The sequence below is a fragment of the Prionailurus viverrinus genome, chromosome D2, assembly GCF_022837055.1.
Source record: "Prionailurus viverrinus isolate Anna chromosome D2, UM_Priviv_1.0, whole genome shotgun sequence".
NCBI classification, from domain to species: domain Eukaryota; kingdom Metazoa; phylum Chordata; class Mammalia; order Carnivora; family Felidae; genus Prionailurus; species Prionailurus viverrinus.
This window is the reverse complement of record NC_062571.1, coordinates 48,518,281-48,541,345: the sequence shown is the minus strand read 5'-3', so window position 1 is coordinate 48,541,345 and position 23,065 is coordinate 48,518,281. Positions and strand designations below refer to the sequence as shown.

Below are 23,065 nucleotides of genomic sequence, written 5' to 3'. Positions count from 1 at the left end.
GTGAAAAAAAAATCATAAACACACAAACATATTCCACAGATTAAAGTTTACTCAGAAACTCAGAAACAATTAAAGATGGTAGTTTGTTAACTTTTAAATCTCCTAAAAAATAAATAAATAAATCTCCTAAAATAATTCAGAGCATGAGACTAGAGGTAATAAAGAATAACATCAATGAAGTTACATTTAAAAAAGTACAAAAGCAATGCTCAAGTAGAAAATGAAATTCAAAGTATAAGCCCTGTAAGCATGATAAAACAAGAGAAACAAAAGTATAGATATAACACCTACGGATAATATGCTGCAGGAAAAACACAACAGATGAGCACCTGCAAATCTTCAGTGCTTCACATGCATTAATTCATTTAATTCTCACAACAGTGCCAGGAGGTAGGGAAACTATTTTATCTCCATTCCACATGTGGCTTAGAGAAGGTTAAGCAATTTGCCTAAAGTTTCATAGCTGTATTTCACCAAACACGGTAGCCTGTGGTGACTTATAAGGTGAACCTAAAATATGTAGATTTTCTCTTTTTTATCTCCCTGTGGCACTGCTGTTGGAAAGAGAGATAAAACCAGGTGTATTGGTGGCTTCCTTGTGATACAAAAGAGTTATAATCACCATGGATACCAAAGATACATGGAATCCACATTTAAGTAGTAAATAGTAACACTGCTTTTTCCTGCACTGTTATGTATATTAAGTATCAACTGATCAAAGTAATGGGTATATTTGCCAAAAATTCAAGAAAGATAATAATCTATATATTTCAAAAGTGGTTATTTTAAAGCAGTAAGATGTACTTCGATAGTTGGGTCTAACTTTTAAGACATTTAACTATCATTTTGAGTTCACTTGCAAATTTGTATCACAAACCACAGAAAAATACTGCATTTTATGTTGATTTTATTTTTGAGAGAGAGAGAGAGAGACAGACAGAGAGAGCCAGAGAGAGACAGAGCATGAGCAGGGGAGGGACAGAGAGAGGGAGACACAGAACCTGAAATAGGCTGCAGGTTCTGAGCTGTCAGCACAGAGCCTGATGTGGGGCTCGAACTCAGCAACTGTGAGATCATGCCCTGAGCTGAAGTTGGCACTCAACCAACTGAACCACCTAAGCACCCCAAAATATTGCATTTTAGAAATACAGTCCATATCTTTAAACCATTTTAACTACATGTTATATATATTACGTACATAATGTTATATCCTTACACCATTACAACTATATAAAACTTAGAACCGTATCTTTAAACTATTCCACTGGATTATTCAAGAAGAGGGGCAGAGTGGACTCCACGTACACCCAACAATGCTGCCCAATGAGAGGAGAATGGGCCCCTAAGGAAAACTGACAGAACCTGGGGTTAAGTTCTTAGCTAAAAGCAAGTCATAGGCAAGAAAGTGGAGACATGCTGCAGACTTTAAGGCCAGTGGGTGTAGTTTAGAATGCCAAGGCGCAGAGCAACGGAGCAAGTAAGGAAGAAAATAATGTGGGGCAGTGCGACACAGCTCAAGACAGTGCACACCATCTTCTCCAATGACCCTGGGAGAGCTCAGCAGAACCACTCCACCGTGTGTGTGAATTAGATGAACCAAGAATGATGACTGGGGTGAAGGACCTGGACTCACATCTGGATTCTGCAAAAGATTCTGAACCTGAGGAAAGATAAGGAGGAATACTCATGGGCATTCGTTTGTTCACGGGACAAATACAAGAATACCGAAAACACTTAGTTAACAAAAGGGAAAGAGATCTATTGTGGTTCTTTCAGCATTTCACTTCTAAGAAACGGACGTGTGAGACCGACTTTAGGGATAGAAAACGCTTTCAATGAAGTACAGAAATAGTCTACTTCCTCTAGTTCCTCCAAGTGCTCCTCAATGTTCGTCCTACAGATAACAGTGCCTGATCCTTAGAGGAAAAGGGGACAGAGGAAACATCAAGGTCACAGCAGCCAGAACCTTTTCTGGGCATTCACCACACAATAACAAAGTGACCTGCTTACACTTCTGCCTCCCTCCCCAGACTAAGGGCAACTTGAGGGTTCAGTAATGGGGCTATAATTAGAATACGGAGACAGATTCCAGCCATTTAGCAAATGCAAACAGATGTTTCTGTTTGCTATTTCTGGGTAACAAACTACCCAAAACTTAATTGCTTCCACAGCAATGCTTTCCTATTTCTCACAATTCCATGGGTTGGCTGGGCAGCTCTTCTGTTGCCCTTACCTGACTTACTCATGCTGCTGCATTGGGCCCAGGTCAGCTGGGGACTGGACCTAGTGGGGAAGGCTGAGCCTCCCTTTCCCTGTGGCCTCCCTCCTAAGCTTCTTTGTGTAATGGCAAGCAGCACTCCAAGAGGGGAGGCTCAAAAGGGCTGGCTCACTGCACATGGTGCCTCTGCTTGCCTTGTGCCTGCTGATGTCACATTGGCCAGTTCAAGACACATGGCAAAGCCCAGCATCAGGAGTGGGGAAAGAGACTGTATCACTTGACGGAAGAAACAAGCAGACTCATGTTGTAAAAAGGCAGAGATATGGACAGGAGGTGTTTCATCAGGGGCCATTTTGTACCAAACTACCACACACTATTTGTGCTATTTTTCTCTCTGATAACAATTATTATTTTTGTTGGTAGAGATTTTTTTACTATGAAGTGTTTTTATATCTATTACATCTAAAAATCAATTAGATTATGTAATATGTAAGGTGAAAAAAAAAAGTTACTGGGTTCCATTTCTATTTCAGAATAATGGATCCAAAAATACTTCACGGCTTAAAGACTAGAATTCCTTCTGACAGCAATACACATATGAAGTTACTATGTTTCTTCAAAAACACATGGATCTTTTGAAGCATCTTTAATACATTGATAGAGGAACACATTTTATAACAGAAAAATCTGACGCAGTTATAATTCATTTAAAGTGCTTCCTACAAAAGGAATTCTTTTCACATCATATAATATAGCATATAATGCTGCTGTGAGACAGCCCCGCACCAGCCAGCTATCATCTCAGACTGGAGCAAGCACCTTCTCTACGTACTGCAGTAAAGTGGAGAAACCAGAGCGGGGCTTGCCTCACCTCTTCACACTGTGCCAAGACTCGACACTTTTAGTCTATTCAGGCTTACAATAGTAACAATAAAGGCAGTTATAAATTTGATAACAATAACCTACTGTAGTGTGTCTAACAAATATGTAAAAAGAAGAATCACTGATAACTTTTCTACCTGTTATTATAGTTCTAATTAACTTTGGCGTTTCTGTATTAGAAAGATTAACCTGAATCAATCACCACCTTTGAAAATCACTTTTATACAATATTATTCTTCTGAAGCACAACTACCAGCTGAGCCTGTCTTGGGACCACTCTAGGAAAGACAGAGAGATCTTGCACGTGACTGGGGACATTGGCAGGACCAGACTTCCCAAAGGGCTGTTTACAAAAGGGACCAAGAGGACCAAGAAATCTCCATGGGTGGGTTGAGGAGAGGGGAGGAAGGAATGACAATTCACTGTAAAGCAAGAGCCCAGGTTTAATCCAGATAAAGCCACAGAGCATGACTACAGAGTGGTGGCTTGGAGGACAACATGGTGTGCATCATTCACACTATGCTGCATAAAACAGGGGAGCTGTAAATAGAGTCTTTAACTCCATTTTCAAAAAGGCTCTGTGCAACAATAAAATTTCAAGGAGTTGGCAGCACAGGAAGTAACATCAGTTAGTCACAAATCTGATAGCACTATGGATGATAATGACCATCCTAGTGCCCTAGCCACGATGGCTGCCCTATCAACATAACGACATTTGCACTATAACAGTGACTGCATTGCCAATGCCAGGCACAGGAGTGGGAGCTCTTGGTTCTGCCTCCAGCACCAGCAGGTTTTGTGTGTGGGTATGTGTGCATATATACATATGTAAATGTCTGTGTAACATCCAACTATTAACAGTGCAATTGGAGAGCATCCAGAAAGAGAACGAGAGTGGAATCACAAGGGAATTTTCACTTTTACTATACAGATTGATTTTTTTTTCCGTTATGCTGGACCACAAATAAAACTTCCATTGTGAAGAAATGATACCTACATAAAGTAGAACATTTCAAGGCCTAAAGGGAAAAAAATATGTAGTAAAATCAGTAAAATTTAATACAGAATTTATGAAAAAGCCCCATTCATACTTTGACAATTCTTGCCTTAACATTTATTTATTGTTGAAAGACAGAGAGAGACAGAGTATGAGCAGGGGAGGGGGCAGAGAGAGAGGGAGACACAGAGTCTAAAGCAGGCTCCAGGCTCTGAGCTGTGAGCACAGAGCCCAACGTGGGGCTCAAACCCACAAAACGCAAGGCCATGACCCGAGCCAAAGTCAGATGCCCAACCAACTGAGCCACCCAGGCGCCCCAATTCTTGCCTTTTAAAATCAAATATTCTAAGTGAATATATCTTTAAGAAGAAAAGGTGTGGTTTAAAAAGTAATAATTTTCTGGAAATTTCAAGTATTCAAGAAGAACATAAATTTTAGGAAAGGAATGAATAATTTTAGTCTGTTCTAATTATCTAGAGATGATAAGCTACTGAATAGATCATAAACTTAACAGGCCATCAGAGGAAGCACAATATAAAAGTACAAGATTCAAAGTCAGGGAACCTGGTCTCAGTCCTGGGTCTGCTACCACTGCTAGTGAGCCTGTGGCAGAACAAACATTAACAGAGAGCTTACTGTACCAAAGACCAGTTCCACGTACTCCACATATACTAAATAAATCAATCCTCACAACCCTATGATATGAATCCTACTGTTATGTCCATTTTACCAACTGGGAATTAATACAGAGAACCGGATTGCTGTGCTAAGGGTCCCTCATCTGGTGAGGACTAGCCCAGATGGTCAGCAGCAAGCCTAGTCCTAGAGTGTGTGTTCTGAATCACTTAGTTTCCTCAGTTGAGCACATCTCCCTACTTCCTGGTATAATTCATATTGAATTATAAATTCAATGAAAATATCTCTTAATGAAAAGAAATAATTTTGTTAATGATAATGTCTTTTAATGACTCGTAATGAAAATATCTTCAGCTGAGGTTCTTTGGAGTCTAACAGACTAACATTGAAAAAATATATATAAGCTCACAATCAAATTTTACTTTACACATGAAGAAATAGGTCTCTGTGAGAGCAGAAAGAACAAATACCAGAAATAATATTTGAAGTGATAAAAGCTGAGATTTTCAAAAACATACAAAAGACATAGATCAAGATTCAAGAAAAACATAAATAAAAGTTGAAAGTAAAAGAATTAAAAATGTTCGGGGCGCCTGGGTGGCGCAGTCGGTTAAGCGTCCGACTTCAGCCAGGTCACGATCTCGCGGTCCGGGAGTTCGAGCCCCGCGTCAGGCTCTGGGCTGATGGCTCAGAGCCTGGAGCCTGTTTCCGATTCTGTGTCTCCCTCTCTCTCTGCCCCTCCCCCGTTCATGCTCTGTCTCTCTCTGTCCCAAAAATAAATAAACGTTGAAAAAAAAAATTAAAAAAAAAAAAAGAATTAAAAATGTTAACACTCATTTCTCAACTGAGAAGTGAAAATTAAGAAATGGAGCCAAACAGGGGCGCCTGGGTGGCTCAGTCAGTTGGGTGCCTGACTTTGGCTCAGGTCATGATCTCACAGTTTGTGGGTTCGAGACCCATATTGGGCTCTGTGCTGACAGCTTGGAGCCTGGAGCCTGCTTCGGATTCTGTGTCTCCCTCCCTCTCTGTCCCTCCCCTGCTCATGCTTTCTCTCTCAAGAATAAGCTTTTTTAAAAAAAGAAAGAAAAAATAAATGGAGCCAAACAGAAATCGTAGAAATGAAAAGGATGAAAATTCAAATTAAAAACTCACTGGATGGGGGTGAGGGCGTGTGGGTAGCTCAGTTGGTTAAGTGTCTGACTCTTGGTATCTGCTCAGGTCATGATCTCACAGTTGGTGAGACTGACAGTGCAGAGCCTGTTGGGAATTCTCTCTCTCCCTCTCTCTCTCTGCTCCTCCCCTGCTTGTGCTCTAAATAAATAAATAAATAAATAAATAAATAAATAAATAAATAAATAGAAACTTGTTTAAAAATCTCTTTAAAAAAAATCGCTGGATGATCTTAACAGTAGGCTGAAGATGACAGAAAGAGTCAGTGAACTGGATAAAAGACCAAAAGAAATTATCCAAGATGAGAAATGGGAGGGAAAGTTGAAAAAAAACAAAATGAACAAACTCTCACAAATCTGTGAGATAATTTCAAGAAGTATAATATATATATAATTGGAGACACAGATAAGGAAAAGTGTGAAACTGCAGGCATAAAAAGTATATGAAAATACGATAGCCAAAAACTTCTAACATTTGATGAAAAACACCGAATTGTAAATCCAAGAAACTAGTGGATACTAAGTTAGGATCAACATAAACAGAATTACACTACAGCATATCATGACCTACTGCAAAACAAAAATAAAGAGAAAAATCTTGAAAATGCCTAGAAAGAAAGAACAATAATAAACAATATGACAGCTGATTTTATGACTAAAAAAGCAGCCAAAAAACAATGAAACAACATCTATAATGCTGAAAAGAAAAAACCATCAGCTCATAATTCCACACGCAGCAAAAAATCTTTCAAAAATGAAAGACAAGATATTCAGATAAATGAAAACTAAGGAAATTCATCCCCAGTAAATGACACCTGATAAAAACTAGGATCTATAAAAAGGAATGAAGGGTTCCAGAAACGGTAAATATGTGGTAAATATAAAGAACTACCTTTCACTTTCTCCCTTTAATTTCTTTAGAAGACACAGGCTATTGAATACAAGAAGTTTAACACTGGGGCTTATAATATAGGTATATGTAAGATATATGACAATAACATCACAATGAATGGGACAGAAATAGAATTATATTTTTACAAGGTTCTTATATTTTACAGGAAGTGGTATAATATTAACTCTAAGAGTAGGAATAGATTGGGAAAGCTAAGGATGTACATTGCAATTGCAAATGTAACTGCTAAAAAATGTTCTTAAATGGAATACTAAAAAACAGTCAATTTGCCCCATAAAGGAGGGAAAAGGTAACAGAAAAAGAAAAAAAGAGAGAGAGAGAGAGAGAGAGATCTAAACCCAACTATAGTCAATTCTCATTATTCACATTAGTTATGTTTTTAAACTTGCCATGAGTACTGAATTAGCAAATACACAACCATTACTCCTAGGTGAAATCCAGAATTAGGTTCCTGCAAGCCTTTGGCAACTACACTTTGGTCAACCAATCAATATATAACCTCGTTTTATGTTTGTTTCTGTTTCAAAACACCTTATTTAGCAAAAATATACTGTTGATTCATTAACACAGAACCCAAGACCAATAGCACTGTAACTCACATCTAAAAGGAAATTTATCTAACATGTCTATTTTCTCTGTAAGGCACATCACAGCCTCTTGTACTAAGGAACACTACATAGCACCTCACATTGTGTTTAGGGACTACTTTTTTTTTTCATAAATAAAATTTTTAAATAAAAATAAATTTTAAAAAATTCATTTTTTTTCAACAAAAATATGTTTTACTTGAAGCATATCTCAAAACACATGGTTCTAAAAGATATATATAATACATCCATCCAAGAAAAATAGAACACATTTTCTTCAAGTACACACAGAAGAATCCCCTTGTTAAATCACATAAGACATACACTGTATGCACTGTATGTTAGCCAACTTTACAATAAATTATATTTAAAAATAAAAATATTTTTAAAAATTACATAAGACATAACAAACATTACAAATTTAGGAAGATCGAAATCATACCAAGTATATTTTCCAACCACAGCGGTATAAAACTAAAAATCAACAATAAAACAAAGCTAGAAAATCTACAATGTCAATATTAAATATTTAATATGTAAATATTAAACAACACACTACTGCATAAGCTACGGGCCAAATAAGAAACCAAACAGCAAATAAAAATACGTCTCAAAAAAAAAAAAAAAAAAGAAACAGGTCATGTGAAAAGGCACTGAATACACTGCAAAAAGGACACATGCTTACAGTATGAAAGTTGAAACAAGAAAGCAGAGTATGACTTGCTCAACCTCAGCTGGAAACGTGAATATCAGATGACTCAAATTTTTCACTGCCCTGTGCATATCCATGAATGTCCTTGAGAGCGTTGCTGAGTACTGATTTTGGGGTTACAAATAATAAGTTTTAGTAAGCAGACAAACTTGAAAATACAGAATCCGTTAATAATGAAGATCAACTGTGTATTAGTAAATACATTAAGTATAAAGGGACTAAATATTCCAATTAAATGGTTGAGATTGTCAGACTGGGGGAAAAGAGGAAGAAACAAACAAACAAGACCCAATATACCATGTCTGTAAGAAATACACTTTGAATATAAAGACAAAAGTTAAAAGCAGGATGGAGGGGCGACTGGGTGGTTCAGTCGGTTGAGCATCCAACTGTTGATTTCAGCTCAGGTCACAATCCCAGGGTGAGTGTAGAGCCTGCTTAAGATCCTCTCTTTCCCTCTGTCCCTCTCCCCTCCCTCCTTCTCTAAAAATTTTTAAAAATTAAAAAATTTTAAAAAGAGAATGGAAAAAGATATACTTAATGATAAAAAAAAAACCCACAACTTTTCACAACTGACACAAAATGAAATTGTAAAAATCTGAATAGCCATGTATCTATTAAATAATTGAATTGGTTAGCCAACTCTTGCAAAAAGAAAGCTCAAAGCTCCAATGTTTCACCAGTGAATGCTATCAAACATATGAGAAAGAAAATTAGGGAGGAAACACTTCCCAACACATTTTAGATGACTTGCATAAACCTATTAGCAAAACCTAAAAAAATTACAAAACTACCACAAATCATGAATACAGGTTATAAATACAGATGAAAACACTCTTGGCAAACTAATGGAAAAATCAAAATCAGTAACTTGAAAAAGGGTAACACATCATGACCAAGTGGGGTTTATCCCAGGAATATAAAGCTGGATCCACATTTCAAACCCATTATCTTTTAATATAACAACAGATAAAACAGAAGCATTTGAAAAAAATCAACATCCATTCATTAAAAAAAAAAAAGATCCATCGATTAAAAAAAAACAAACAAAAAAACCTGTCAGAACACTACAAAGAAAAATTTCCTTTATCATATAAACCCATGGCAAATAACATAACAAAATCCTCAGGATTTCCCCACTCTGGACAAGTATGCCAACTCTCACCACCATACTTAACAACACAGAGGAGATCCTAGTCAATATAACAAGGCAAGAAAAAGAATTATAAGATATAAAAACTGGAAAGAATGATGTAAAATTGTCTCTTTTCACAGATGACATAATATTAACAAATTCCTAAGAAATCTAAATCAGTTTAGCAAGATTAATCTAGGTCAATTTAGCAAGGCTGCAGGATGCAAGGTCAATATACTAAATTCAAATGTATTTCTATATACTAGCAGCAAAACAAAAATAAAATGTTAAAAATTTATCTTAAAATAATGTCAAAAGCACAGTAACTACGAAAAATTTTAACAAAAGTCATGCATGCCCCATAAACTGAAAACTAAAATATACTGAGAAAAATTAAGTATCTAAATAAATAGAGACATATACCTTGTTTGTAAATTGGAAGATTCAGTACTGAAAAGATGTTGATTCTGCCCAAATGAGGATTCCATTCACATTCCTACCAGGCATCTTACAGAAATCGGCCATTTGACTCTAAAATTTATATGGAAATGAAAAAGATCTAGAACAGGCAAAACAATCTTGAAAAAGAATAAAGTTGAAGGACTTACACATCTAGACTTATAAAACTCAGTAATCATCAAACTATGGTTCTGGTCTAAGGACAAACAAATCACACCAGGCACACACTTATATGGTCAACTGATTTTTAAAAGAGGCACCAAAGCAATTCAATGGGGGAAGAGAAAGAAAGCCTTTTCAACAAATGGTGCTAGAGGAACTGGATATCCACATCAGAACAAAAAGATAAACTTCAATCCCTATCTCACACCATAAACAAAAAATAATTTGAGATGGATCACAAATCAAAACTAAAAGCCAAAACTACAAAATTCCTAAAAATAAACTTAGGAGAATATCTTTGTACCATGACTGAAAGCAAGATGCAAAAGCATTTCACAGAATTCAATATTTGCAGGAACACTAGAATGTACCCTCATGGTGTTGGATAATACTGTCAGTATCAACATAAATCTGTCTTTAATATATATACATGCGTATACATAGATGCATAAGTAAAGAATACAGATATATGTGTGCATGTGTGTGTATACACCCACAAACATATCCTGGCTCTGTCCATTAAAAGGGGCTAGAAGTAACAACACACTAGTTGCAGTAAGTACATCACGCGCCCAAATCTTGTTCCCCACTTTTCCTTGGAGAAAAGTTTGAAGGCTGAGGCACACAAAATGAGCCCAGAGAGTCTTGTCATACCAGAAAGCAAATAAGTACTCAAAGAATTGTGGACATATAACAAGAACAATGGCATCAATTGGAAAAGGTTCACATGGACCAAATCCAGAACAATTAGAGTATCCAAATAATTAGAGTAATAAGTTATAGGCCACTAAATACGAATATAGCTATGACTCACTCAAGTAAGCAACCAAATAAATGAGGGGTGGAGGAAAGAAGGAAAGCTCTTCTTTATAGCAGAATGTCAATAAATACAGAAGGAGGTATGGAGTTGGAAAATCACTGGATGCTAAAACCAGTGGGTAAAAGCTTGATGAGGAACATGGTATTCACAAAGTGTCAATAATTATTAACCTCAAAGGGAAAAAGTGTATCCTGGCAGTGGAAAAATCTAGCAGACAGCAACTAAACCAAGTTTTCAATTTTCTCACCAATACTGAAACTATCATCAAGTGGCTCCTAATACGATGCACTGAGAAAAATAAAGTTTTTTTGTTCTTTTGTGTTTTCCCTATCTAAAATGTATAATCTGAATCTAATCATGAGGAAACTTCAGATAAGCATAAATTGAGGGACACTCTAGAAAATAACTGGTTTGTACTTTTCAAAAATTCAATGTCAAGAATGACAAAGACAGGTTGAAATACTCCAGATTAAAGGAGACTAAAAAAACATGAGCTCACTATTTATCATCCCATATTCCAGCAATGTCGATAACTCAGCTATCTCACAGTATTTTGTTCAGGCAGCTTGACTTATTAACTATCATTTACATCACAGTTCACTTTATCGACTAAACCAACTTGGTATTTTTATATCATCTAAACAGGGACAGCATGTGTCCACACTGTAAGGACAAGAGTTCGCAATCTCCACCCATTCCAAATGGCTGTGTTAGTTTTGGCATATGGTCACATAATTCTTGGCAAAGGCAATAAAAATGATGCATGCAGATAAAAAAAAAAAAAAACTCCAGTGTGATTTTGAATTGCATACTGGGCAGGGAAAACAAAAGAACAATAAAGGACATTATAGAGACAATTGTTCAAAATGCAGTATGAACTATGAATTAGGTAACAATACTGTACCAATTATTAAGTTTCCTGACTAATATTTTCCTGTAGTTACATAAGAGAATGCCCTGGGGCAGGGGGCGCCTGAGTGGCTCAGTTGGCTTAAGCATCTGACTTCAGCTCAGGTCATGATCTTGCAGTTCATGAGTTCCAGCCCCATGTCGGGTTCTGTGCTTTTCAGAGCTCAGAGCCTGGAGCCTGATTCAGGTTCTGTGTCTCCCTCTCTCTCTTCCCCTTCCCCCCCTCCTCTCAAAAATAAATAAACATTAAAAAAAATTTTTAAGAGAATGCCGTGATTCTTAAAAAACATACATATTAGACTAAAATTAATCAGAAAAACATGCATTTACATATATGCATAGAGAGAACATGATAAAGCTAACAGGATAAAGTATAAACAATGGGGGAATCTTGATAAAAGATGTGTGGTCATTATTTGTATTCTTATATTTCTAGAAGTTAAAAATCATATAAAAAAAGTAACACATAACATAAAAGATATAACTGAAAAACTGAAAAATGTTTTGACAAATATGACAGAAAAGGTTACTTCCTATAATATATAAAGAAACCTCATAAAGGAATAAAAAAAGTAACAAAAGACTAATGGGAAAGGATACATACCGTTGATTTACAAAAGAAACTAATAAACTTTTAAAGGAAAAAGAAAAAACATCAACTTTGCCACTTTGCTAACAATTTAAATAGGCAAAAAAACACAAGATGTTTTCCATCTCTTAAATAGTTGGCAAGGATGCCTTAAAATGGCCACTCAAAACCCTGCTAGTGAGAGTGTTAATTAGAACCTTTCAAAAAAAAAAAAAACTTTCAGTAAAGCAAAGCAGTTCAGTAATATAAATCAACAGCCTTAAAAATATCCACACCATCTCACCCAGTGATTCTAGCTCATGACACTATCGTGAAGAAATCATCTGAACTGTGGATTTAAAATGTATGCCCAAAGATATACACCAAAGGATAAGTAGCAAAATTCTTTGAAGCAAGCTATATGTTCAACAACAGAAAAATGGCTAAGTAATTAGGATACAACCATAAATGCAATATGCAGTCATTAAAAGTTATTAAAAATGGAAATTTTTTAAAAAATATTTTTTTAATGTTTATTCATTTTTGAGAGAGAGAAAGTGAGCAGGGGAGGAGCACAGAGAGAGAGGGGGACAGAGGATTCTGAAGCAGGCTCTAAGCTGAGAGCAAAGAGTCCAATGTGGGGCTCAAACTCACAAACCGTGAGATCATGACCTGAGCCGAAGATGGACACCTAACCAACTGAGTCACCCAGACGCCCAAAAATGGGGAATGTTGAGCAATGAATGTTAAGAGAATAAAGTTTATAAAGGGGTGTCTGGGTGGCTCAGTCAGTTAAGCATCCAACTCTGAATTTCGGCTCAGGTTATGATTTTACGGTGGGCGGGATTGAGCCCCAAATCTTTGCACTGACAGCTGGAACCAGCTTGAGATTCTTTCTGTCCCTCTCTCTCTGCCCCTCCCCCACTCACATGCAAAATAAATAAATATTTTTTTTTTTTTAAAGAGGGAGTAAGTTTATAAAAACAGGCATTCAGGATGACCCTGACTGGTTAAAAAAAAAAAAAAATTCATAAAGCACAGAATAAAAGTACTAACAACAAACACTAATTGTCTGAATATATAAGCAAGGACTGTGAACACCTGTTCCAAGTCTCAAGTTAATCTATGGGCGCTCTCCTTGCCCACCCTTCAGTGTCTGCCCCCACCCAAGACAGAGCTACTGCTCCTTACATGGTTACCTGCCTTGCTCTTTCAGCACTCATCCTTTCTTAAAGACATGTCACCATCCCTAATTGCACTCATTAAACATTTGCTGCTTCTTATTTACAAATTCTCTCACCTCATATATGTAAAAAAAACCCAAAAAACTATTAACTCTAGCTATTTAATTTACCTCAAAAATGAAATTAAAATTGAACACGGAAGTTCATCAAGAAGCAGTTTCTCTCTTCTTTGTTTCTTTCAGATAAAAACATTAAAGAGAGAACATCCCTGGAGCTTTCTTTCAAAACCCCAGACTCCCAAGGCAGGCTTCAGATAGCATTAAGACATCACATACCTGATGAGCCTGATACCAGTGTCACTTCAGCTCACTTTCATGTCAGAGAACATTTGTTGTTAAGTCTAATCATTAGCTGCCACTAAAAAACACTCATCTGTGTGTTGCAGTGATCAGCCACTACCCAGGGCCACACCTTAACTCCAACTCTGACCTATTCCCCATGGACTCCACTACCTCTGCCCTACTCCCCACCTTCCACTTGGCAACTTTCCACCTAATTAGCTGAGCTGAGCAGAGCACAGCTAAGGGGAGGAGGCCGTGAGCAAGGCTAGCAACATGGAGAAACCAGATGGGAGTAGGATGACCACAGCTGTGGCAGAGGGCTGGCTGAGAAGCATCCATAAGTCAGTGGTTCTCGGCCCGAGCAATTCTGCCACCCAGGGGACTTTTGGAGATATTTTTGATTGCCATAACTGTGGTAGTGTTATTGGCATCTAGTAAGAAGAGAGCAGGGATGCTGCTAAATATCCCATGATGTACAGGACAGCCACCCACAACAAAGAAGTATGCAGCCCCAAACCTCATTAGTGCTAACACTGAGACACCTGCTGTAAATTGATTTCTCCACTAGTACAGCCTAATCCCAACTTAGAAGGAAAACAGCACTGAGTGGGTAAAGGAAACCTGAGGTAGGTTAGGAAACGTACATACACACACACACAACTTCCTCAACAAGATGCTAAGTCAGGGTGAGAGAACTGTTCCTTCGGTGACCAAAATTCTACCTTAGGAAATAGGAAAAAGAGCATGATAATTTTAAAAACGTAGTAAGAATACCTTTTTCCCCCAAGGGCTTGCTCCTCCACGTATATTTCTTCAAAGACTACTTCATAGCAGAAACTGTAAGAAGATAATACTATCAAAATTGCCCATCCAGACTGGTAAACCTCTCTAGAGAAGTTGGCAATGCACTCACACAGTCAATAACAACTTTAGCTGCAGATCTCAACAAGATCTAAGAACCCAAACTCAAAGTTCCCTGCTTAGCTTCAGAAGAAAAAAGAAAGAAAGAAAGAAAGAAAATAGCGGGGTGCCTGGGTGGCTCAGTGGGTTAAACGTCTGACTCTTGATTTTGGCTCAGGTCATGATCTCACAGTTCATGGGATCAGGCCCCACATAGGGCTCTGTGCTGTTGGCAAATTCTCTCTCTGTTAGCAGCTGGGATTCTTCCTCTCTCCCTTTCTCTCTTCCCCTCCCCCGCTCAAACTTGCTCTCTCTCAAAATAAATAAATACACTTAAAAAAAGTGGCAAACATTCACAGATCGGTCAAAACAAAGAAAACAACAGTTCTGCTCTTCCCACATGAATCATCAAAAAACTACACAAGACTTAGGAGGAATGACTTTTTTTTTTAATTTTTTTATGTTTATTTAGTTTTTGAGAGAGACAGAGCACGAGTGGTGGAGGGGCAGAGAGAGGGGGAGACACAGAATCGGAAACAGGCTCCAGGCTCTGAGCTGTCAGCACAGAGCCCAACGCAGGGCTCGAACTCAAAGACCAGAAGACCATGACCTGAGCCGAAGTCGAATGCTCAACTGACTGAACCACCCAGGCGCCCTAGGAATGACATTTTCAAAACTGAGAACAAATAACAGTTGGTCTACACTCTACCAAAAGAAAAAAAAAACTGCAGATAGAAAAGAATTTCGAATATGAATGTCATTGTTATAATTCAGTTAAAGTCTGTGACCACTCTGCCAGACTACAATATGGCTTTTCTTTATTATTTTATAACAACTTTATCATGTCACGATTTCCACCCATGGGAGGCCAGAAGGTTACAGAAGTTATCCAGCAGTATCCCTGGCTGAGGTATAAATCACTTTGACCTGACTCTGAAGCATCATTTGCCGGTCTGAACTTGGCCTTTGTCCTTTCAGTGTTAGGAAGGACTTAAGGTGGCCCATTTCAAAGTTGGACAGGAGTATCTGTTAGAAATGTGTCCATTATGCTGAGTCAAGAGCTCTTCCCTTCCATCTACAAGTGTCAGTTTTGCCCTAGGTTAGAATCAGTGAAACAAACCTAATTATTGATCCATCAGCCCTTACTGTTTCTGTAAGATTATCATACCCTCCCCATCCCAAGCCTTTTTCTTTTCTTCTCCAGGCTATAAAATGCGCTCTCCTCATGAACTGTGTTATAGCTAGCTTGATTACGATTCAGTGAGAGACAAAAAACAAACAAACAAAATAGAAGAGTTAGAAGCAATCTTAGAGATCAACCAGTTCAAACCCAAACCCACTCTTATAAATGAATAAAGTAAGGCAGAGAAAAAGCAAGGTTGCTTGCTTGCCAGAGGTCAGGCAGTTATTTAAAGAAAGTCGGGAGTGGAACTCAGGTTTCCTAACTCTTACGCCTAATGCTCTCAGAACTATACAAAGTTGCAAAATATGCTGTGTTAAGTAACAGAATTGACATAATTTCTTTAAAGTTTTATGATAAAAAAATAACTTTCAGTTTAACAAGTTAAAAAAAAAAACTTCACACCTCACATTGTCACAAACACCCTATGAAATAGTATAACTGTTATCATCCCCACTAGATGCATGGAAAACCCAGGCCCAAGGTCATACAGTAAGCACTGCAGCTGGCTCCAGGGCCCATATTCTTAACTATGCTACCTGAGTAAGTACTAGAACATCTCTAACATTATCTCATCTGAATTAATAAACTTAAGACTTCCAGTAATTCTTTAAAATTTTAATGCTTTGATAGAACTTAATATAAAAGTTATCCTTCCTAAGACCATATTAAAATTATTCTTTAAAAATTCATGATAAATGTAAAGGATTACAGCATAAGGATTATAATTGATAAGCTATAAATTTAAACGATATATTATGCCAGTATTCCTGGCATGTCATTTTATTTTTTTTTAATTTTTGTAATGTTTGGGGTGCGTGGGTGGCTCAGTTGGTTAAGCATCCGACTTTGGCTCAGGTCATGTTCTCACGGCTCGTGGGTTCGAGCCCCGCGTTGGTCTCTGTGCTGACAGCTCAGAGCCTGGAGCCTGCTTTGGATTCTGTGTGTGTCTCTCTCTGCCCCTCCTCCACTCACGCTCTATAACATTTATTTATTTTTGAGAGAGAGAGACAGAGCACATGACCTGAGCCAAAGTCGGATGCTTAACCAACTGAGCCACCCAGGTGCCCCTAAAATGTCATTTTAACTTAAAAATCAGGTTATGGTATTAAAGTATCATCATCTACATCAACTACCCTGAAGAGATTCACCTAAAAGCAATCTAATCTTTCTTGGGTTACACAGAAGCAGTCCATTTACAGAATGGAGCTTTTTGAGAAGCCTTAGGCAAGCAGAGTTCCATGCTCTCAACCATTTCTCAAAGACTCTCCCAAATTAAGATTGTGTGCCATAAACAAAACAAGCACTAGGCAAATAAAATACTACATCTGCCTAATTCATACTAATGTAATAAAACATAAATAAGTAATAAAAATATGGATTAAATATTTAAGATTAGCTCCTCTTCCATCAAGACTCTATTAAAATGACAGTGATGCAACTTTTAAAAAAGAAGCTTACATTTCTGGGAAGATAGAATAAATATTCTTTTCCCTACCTGTCCCCACTATATACAACTAAAAACCCTGGACATTATAATATAAAACAAATATAAGATGCTGAAAGGCAGAGAAGAAGATAAACCAGATAGGAACCTCAAGATTCAAGGAACAACATAGTGTTGGGTTTCCTGGGTTTTCTTTTTGCTTCACACAACCCAAACTTACAGCTGAAGAATTGGCAATTCAGAAACACCAAGGGGTACAGACCAAAATAAAGCCCCAAGAAAAGCCAGCTCTTTCGAACCCAACAACCAGAAAAGGGTAAGTCCAGAAAGATAAAAAAAAAAAAAAAAAAAAAAAAAACCTTTAAGACAATAAAACTTTTAGACCTCTTACTCCAGCCAAACACCACAGAAAAAAACTGCAGCTACACTCCTACCCAGTCCAGCAAAGACAGAAGGTAGACTAGATTTCCACTCCCACCAAGATGTAACAAAGCATCCCAGTATCCCCATCAGGATGGTATTAGAAAAAGCCAAGTTAACTAGCTGGGACTTTCATCCCCACCATTGCTATGCCTCGGTAAAAAAAAAAAAAACAAAGTCTCAGCAAAGAAATATAGAATATAATGAAAAACCAAAAGGCAATTTCAGAACTGAAAAATATAATTACCAAAATACAAAAATCAATAGATCGATTCAAGATCAAAATGGTGGGGACAGAGAAAAGTCAGTGAACCAGAAGACAGAACAATAGAAACTACCCAATTTGAATGACAGAGAAAAAGCTCACTGAAAAAGAAAAATGAATAGAATTTCAGGTACCTGTAGGACTGTTACTAAAAAGCTAATAATCATGTCATCACAGAGTGCCAGGCTGAAAAAGCACTTGAAATAATGGCTTAAAATTCATTCCCAAATTTCACAGATGTATATACTTATAGACTCAAGATTCTGAGCAAACTCTAAACAAGATAATCCTAAAGAACTCCTCACCAAGATATGTCATAGTCAAATTTTTGAACACTACAAAAAGAGAAAACATTTTGAAAACAGTGAGAGAGCAGTGAGAACGCAGTGAGAGATTTTTCCTACAAGGGAAAAATCATTTAAATGATAGCAAATTTTTCATCAGAAACCACAGAGGCCAGAAAGAGACACAACACCTTTTCAAGGGCTGAAAGAAAAGAACTATCACCTTATAACCCTATATCCAACAAAAATATCCTTCAGAGAGAAAAGGAAAATCAAGACATCCTGAAATGAAACTATGAAAATGTGTCACTAGCACATGTACTCTAAAAGAATGGAATGGCTGGGGCGCCTGGGTGGCGCAGTCGGTTAAGCGTCCGACTTCAGCCAGGTCATGATCTCGCGGTCCGTGAGTTCGAGCCCCGCGTCGGGCTCTGGGCTGATGGCTCAGAGCCTGGAGCCTGCTTCTGATTCTGTGTCTCCCTCTCTCTCTGCCCCTCCCCCGTTCATGCTCTGTCTCTCTCTGTCCCAAAAATAAATTTAAAAAAAAAAAAAAAGTTGAAAAATAAAAGAATGGAATGGCTACATGATGTTCTCTAAACAGAAAAGAAAGAGAACTTTAACAAAGTACTGACAAATAGAGTTCAACAAATATAAAAAGAATTATAAGCCATGACCAAATGAAGTTTATTCCAAGGATATAAGATTTGCTAAATTTTTGAAATCTATAATGTTGATATACAACATTAAGAGGCTTGAAGACCCTGGGTGGCTCAGTCAGTTGAGCAACCGACTTCGGCTCAGGCCATGATCTCACGGTTTATGAGTTCGAGCCCCGCGTCGGGCTCTGTGCTGCCACCTCAGAGCCTGAAGCCTGCTTCTGATTCTGTGTCTCCCACTCTCTGACCCTCCCCCACTCATGCTCTGTCTCTCTGCCTCAGAAATAAACAATAAAAAATTTTTTTTTAAAAAGAGGCTAATGAATAAAATCACATGATCATATCAATGAATGCAGAAAAAACATCTGACAAAATTCAACACCTGTTCATGATAAAAACTCTCAGGAAAATAAGTAAAAAATTTCCTTAATTTGATAAAAAGCATCTACCAAAACCAAAACCAAAAAAAACCCCAAAAACCAAAACATTTAAAAAACCCTACACCTAAAATGACATTTAATGATAACAGACCAACTGATTTCCCCATAAGACTGGGGAAAAGGCAACTCTTGTTTCACATGGTGCTGGTAGTTCTAACTACTGCAATAAGGCAGGAAAATGAAATAAAAAGCACGCAGACTGGAAAGTAAGAAATAAAACTGTACCTATTGCAGTTGGCCTGATTGTCTATATAAAAAATCCCAAGGAATCTACCAAAAAAGTCCCATAGTAAGCAAGTTCAGCAATATTGCAGGATATAAGATAAACATTACTAAAATTATTTGTACATACTAGAAATGAAAACAAAGACACAAATTAAAAATAAAACAACATCTATAATCATAAAAAAATGCATACTTAGGTGTAAAACAAAGATCTTTTATGCTGAAAAGGATAAAATGCTGATAAAAGAAATTAGATAATTAATAAAGACACATACTGAATACATGGACTAGAACTCAACAGAGTGAAGATGTCTACTCTTCCCTAGTTAATAAACAAGTTTTACAAAATTCCTACCAAAGTCTCACCAAGATTTTTAGTATATATAGACAAGATTATTTTTAAATGTATATGGAAAAACAAAAGATTTACAATAGCCAAAACACTTTTGAAAGAAAAAAACAGAATGGGAGAAACCAGTCTACTGATTTCAAGACTTTAATTACAGAGTTACCATAATCAAGACCATGTGCTATTGGCAGAGGAACAGACATACAGATCAATGGTACAGGAGAAAGAACGCATAAACACACCCACACAAATATGCCCAAATGATTTTTGATAAAGCAGTTCAATGGAGGAAAGGCAGCTTTTCAACAAATAGTACCAGAGCAACAAGAAAAAAAATAATAAACCTCGACCTAAGTTTCACACATTATACAATTATTAACTCAATAGTTTATGGATGTACATGTATAACATAAACCTATAAAACTTTTAGGGAGAAAAAAAAGCATAGAAGAAAATCTCTAGGATTTAGGATTAGGCAAAGAGATCTTAAACCTGACACTAAAGTCATGATCCCCAAGTAGAAAAATTTACTAACTGGATTGCATAAATGTAAAAACTTTTGCTCTGCAAAGCGTGAAAGGACAAACTACAGACTGGAAGAAAATATTTACAAAGCACATATCTGACAAAGAACTAGTATCCAGAATATATAAGCAACTGTCAAACTCAATTTAAAAAATCCAATTAGAAAAAAAGCAAAACCAATTTGCAACAACGTGGATGGAACTAGAGAGTATTATGCTAAGCAAAATTAGTCAGAGAAAGACAAATATCATATGACTTCACTCATATGTGGAATTTAAGACACAAAACAGATAAACATAAGGGAAGAGAAGCAAAAATAATATAAAAACAGGGAGGGAGACAAAACATTTAAGAGACTCTTAAATATAGAGAACAAACTGAGGGTTGCTGGAGGGGTTGTGGGAGGGGGGATGGGCTAAACGGGTAAGGGACATTAAGGAAGACACTTGTTGGGATGAGCACTGGGGATGATTCATAGGGGATGAATCACTGGAATCTATTCCTGAAATCATTATTGCACTATATGCTAACTAACTTGGATGTAAATTAAAAACAAATAAAACAAAAAGGCAAAAGACATGAAAAGACTTTCACTGAGAGGATACATGGTAGCAAAGAGCATATGAAAAGATATTCAACCTCATTAGCCATTAGGGAAATGCAAATTAAAATCACCATGAGACATCACCACATACCTATAATAGGTATAAAATAAAAAATGGTTCCAACACCCAAATATAGGCAAGGCTAAGGAGAAACTGGACCACCCTTATATTACTGGGAGGAATATAAAATGATACATCCACTCTGGAAACACTTTGAAAATTTCTTTAAAAACTAAGTGCAGGGGGTGGAGCGCCTGGGTGGCTCAGTTAGTTAAGCATCCGACTTCGGCCAGGTCATGATCTCACCATTCGTGAGTTCAAGCCCTGCATCGGGGTCTGTGCCGATAGCTCAGAGCCTGGAGCCTGCTTCAGATTCTGTGTCTCCCTCTCTCTCTGCCCCTCCCCCACTTGCACTCTGTCTCTCTCTCTCTCCCCCCCTCAAAAAATGAACATTAAAAAACAAACAAACAAAAACCAAACAAACAAAAAAACCTAAATGTGTGGGGGTGCCTGGATGGCTCGGTCAGTTGAGTGTCTGGCTTTTGGTTTCAGCTCAGGTCATGATCTCATGGTTCATGGGTTTGGGCCCTGCATCAGGCTCTGTGCTGGCAGTGTGGCACCTGCTTGGGATTCTTCTTTCTCCCGCTCTCTCTGCCCCTGCCATGTGCATGCGTGCTTTCTCTCTCTCTCTCTCTCTCTCTCTCTCTCTCTCTCTCTCTCTCTCTCAAAATAAATAAATAAAGTTAAAAAAAAACAAACTAAACTTGTGATTATCATACAACCCATCAATTGTACCCCAGGACATTTATCCCAGAGAAATGAAGTAATTTGGTCATGCAAAAACCTGCACACAAATGCCTGAATTAGCTTTATTCAACCAGATGTCCTTTAGTAGGTAAATGATCAAACAAATTACGGTACAAGAAGATGTACCAAATTATGGTACATCTATGGTACATACCACAGAATACTACTCAGCAATAAAAAAGGAATAAAAAGGAACTATTTGGACACGCAACAATCAGGATGAATCTCCAGAGAATGCCAAATCAAAAAGGTCATAATTTCATTTATATAACATTCTTAAGAAAGACAAATTACTGCAATGGGAGAACATATTAATGGTTGCCAGGGGTTAAGAAAGCAGTGAGAGTGGGAAGAAGTGAGTATCACTATAAAAAGGGCAACATCAGGGATCCCTGTGGAAATGGAAATATTCTGCATCTTGACTGTAACAATGTCAATGTCCTGCTCCTGACAGTGTACTGTTAACTTTACCAGATGTTAATTCTGGGGGAAACTAAATAAAGGTTAAATAGGATCCCTTACAACTGCATATACACTTAGTTACCTCAAAATGAAAATTTTAATTTAAAGAAAAAAAGACATTTTAAATAAGTCTGCAAATGAGAGATTTTAACATGTTTTTGAAGACAGAAAATATGAAAATATTAATAACTTAGCAAGGTGGAGAAAGCCACAATGTAAAATACATGCAATGATGGATAAAGACACAAAATGAAGTAATTTGCCTATAAAACATCAAGGGGCTCACACTTCATGTTATGAGTGAGAGCAAGCAACAGGCCAAAAAAAAGTCTGTAAATAAAACAATTGGTCCACTGGACACATCCTCAACCAGAAACTGCTACCGGAACTAGGGTGCTGTCATTAACACAAACCTAAATAACTTGTATTTACTTAGTCATCACTTTGCAGGCAATGAGGAACTTCATACTATAGAATGAAAAGATGATGATCCACTTTATGCAATGTAAAATATTTAGGAACTCTGCTGATGGCTGTAACTCAGAAGGCAAACCACACACCTGATGAACTTTAAGCTCTAAGGGGAAAAAATCTGCAAATTGAAAACTACAGTGTGTATTGGTTCCTAGTGGCTATTTCTAGCAAAAGGTATTACAAGAAAGAAAGAAACTCAGAGAAGATCAGATTATAGTGTGGCATTACAGATGGCTTCCACTGAAACAAGATAGAGGTATAGAGGCGGGTAAGCAATAAAGTATCTCTCAAAAATAAATTTGGTTATTTGTACTCTGAATTGACTGGAAGCAAA

At 37.2% G+C, this 23,065-nt stretch overlaps 1 protein-coding gene across 5 annotated transcripts in view; it reads right to left on the bottom strand.

Moving 5' to 3' along the window:
• Positions 1 to 23,065, bottom strand: part of MARCHF8 (membrane associated ring-CH-type finger 8) — a 130,684-nt gene that overhangs the window by 94,172 nt on the left and 13,447 nt on the right. The window contains exon 1 of one of the 5 annotated variants that reach the window (XM_047825323.1): positions 13,687 to 13,779. The exons of the other annotated variants lie outside the window; for them this stretch is intronic. The gene's annotated coding sequence lies outside the window, so the exon portion shown is untranslated. Of the gene's footprint in view, positions 1 to 13,686; positions 13,780 to 23,065 lie in introns of those variants that run through there. 5 annotated transcript variants of the gene reach the window in all.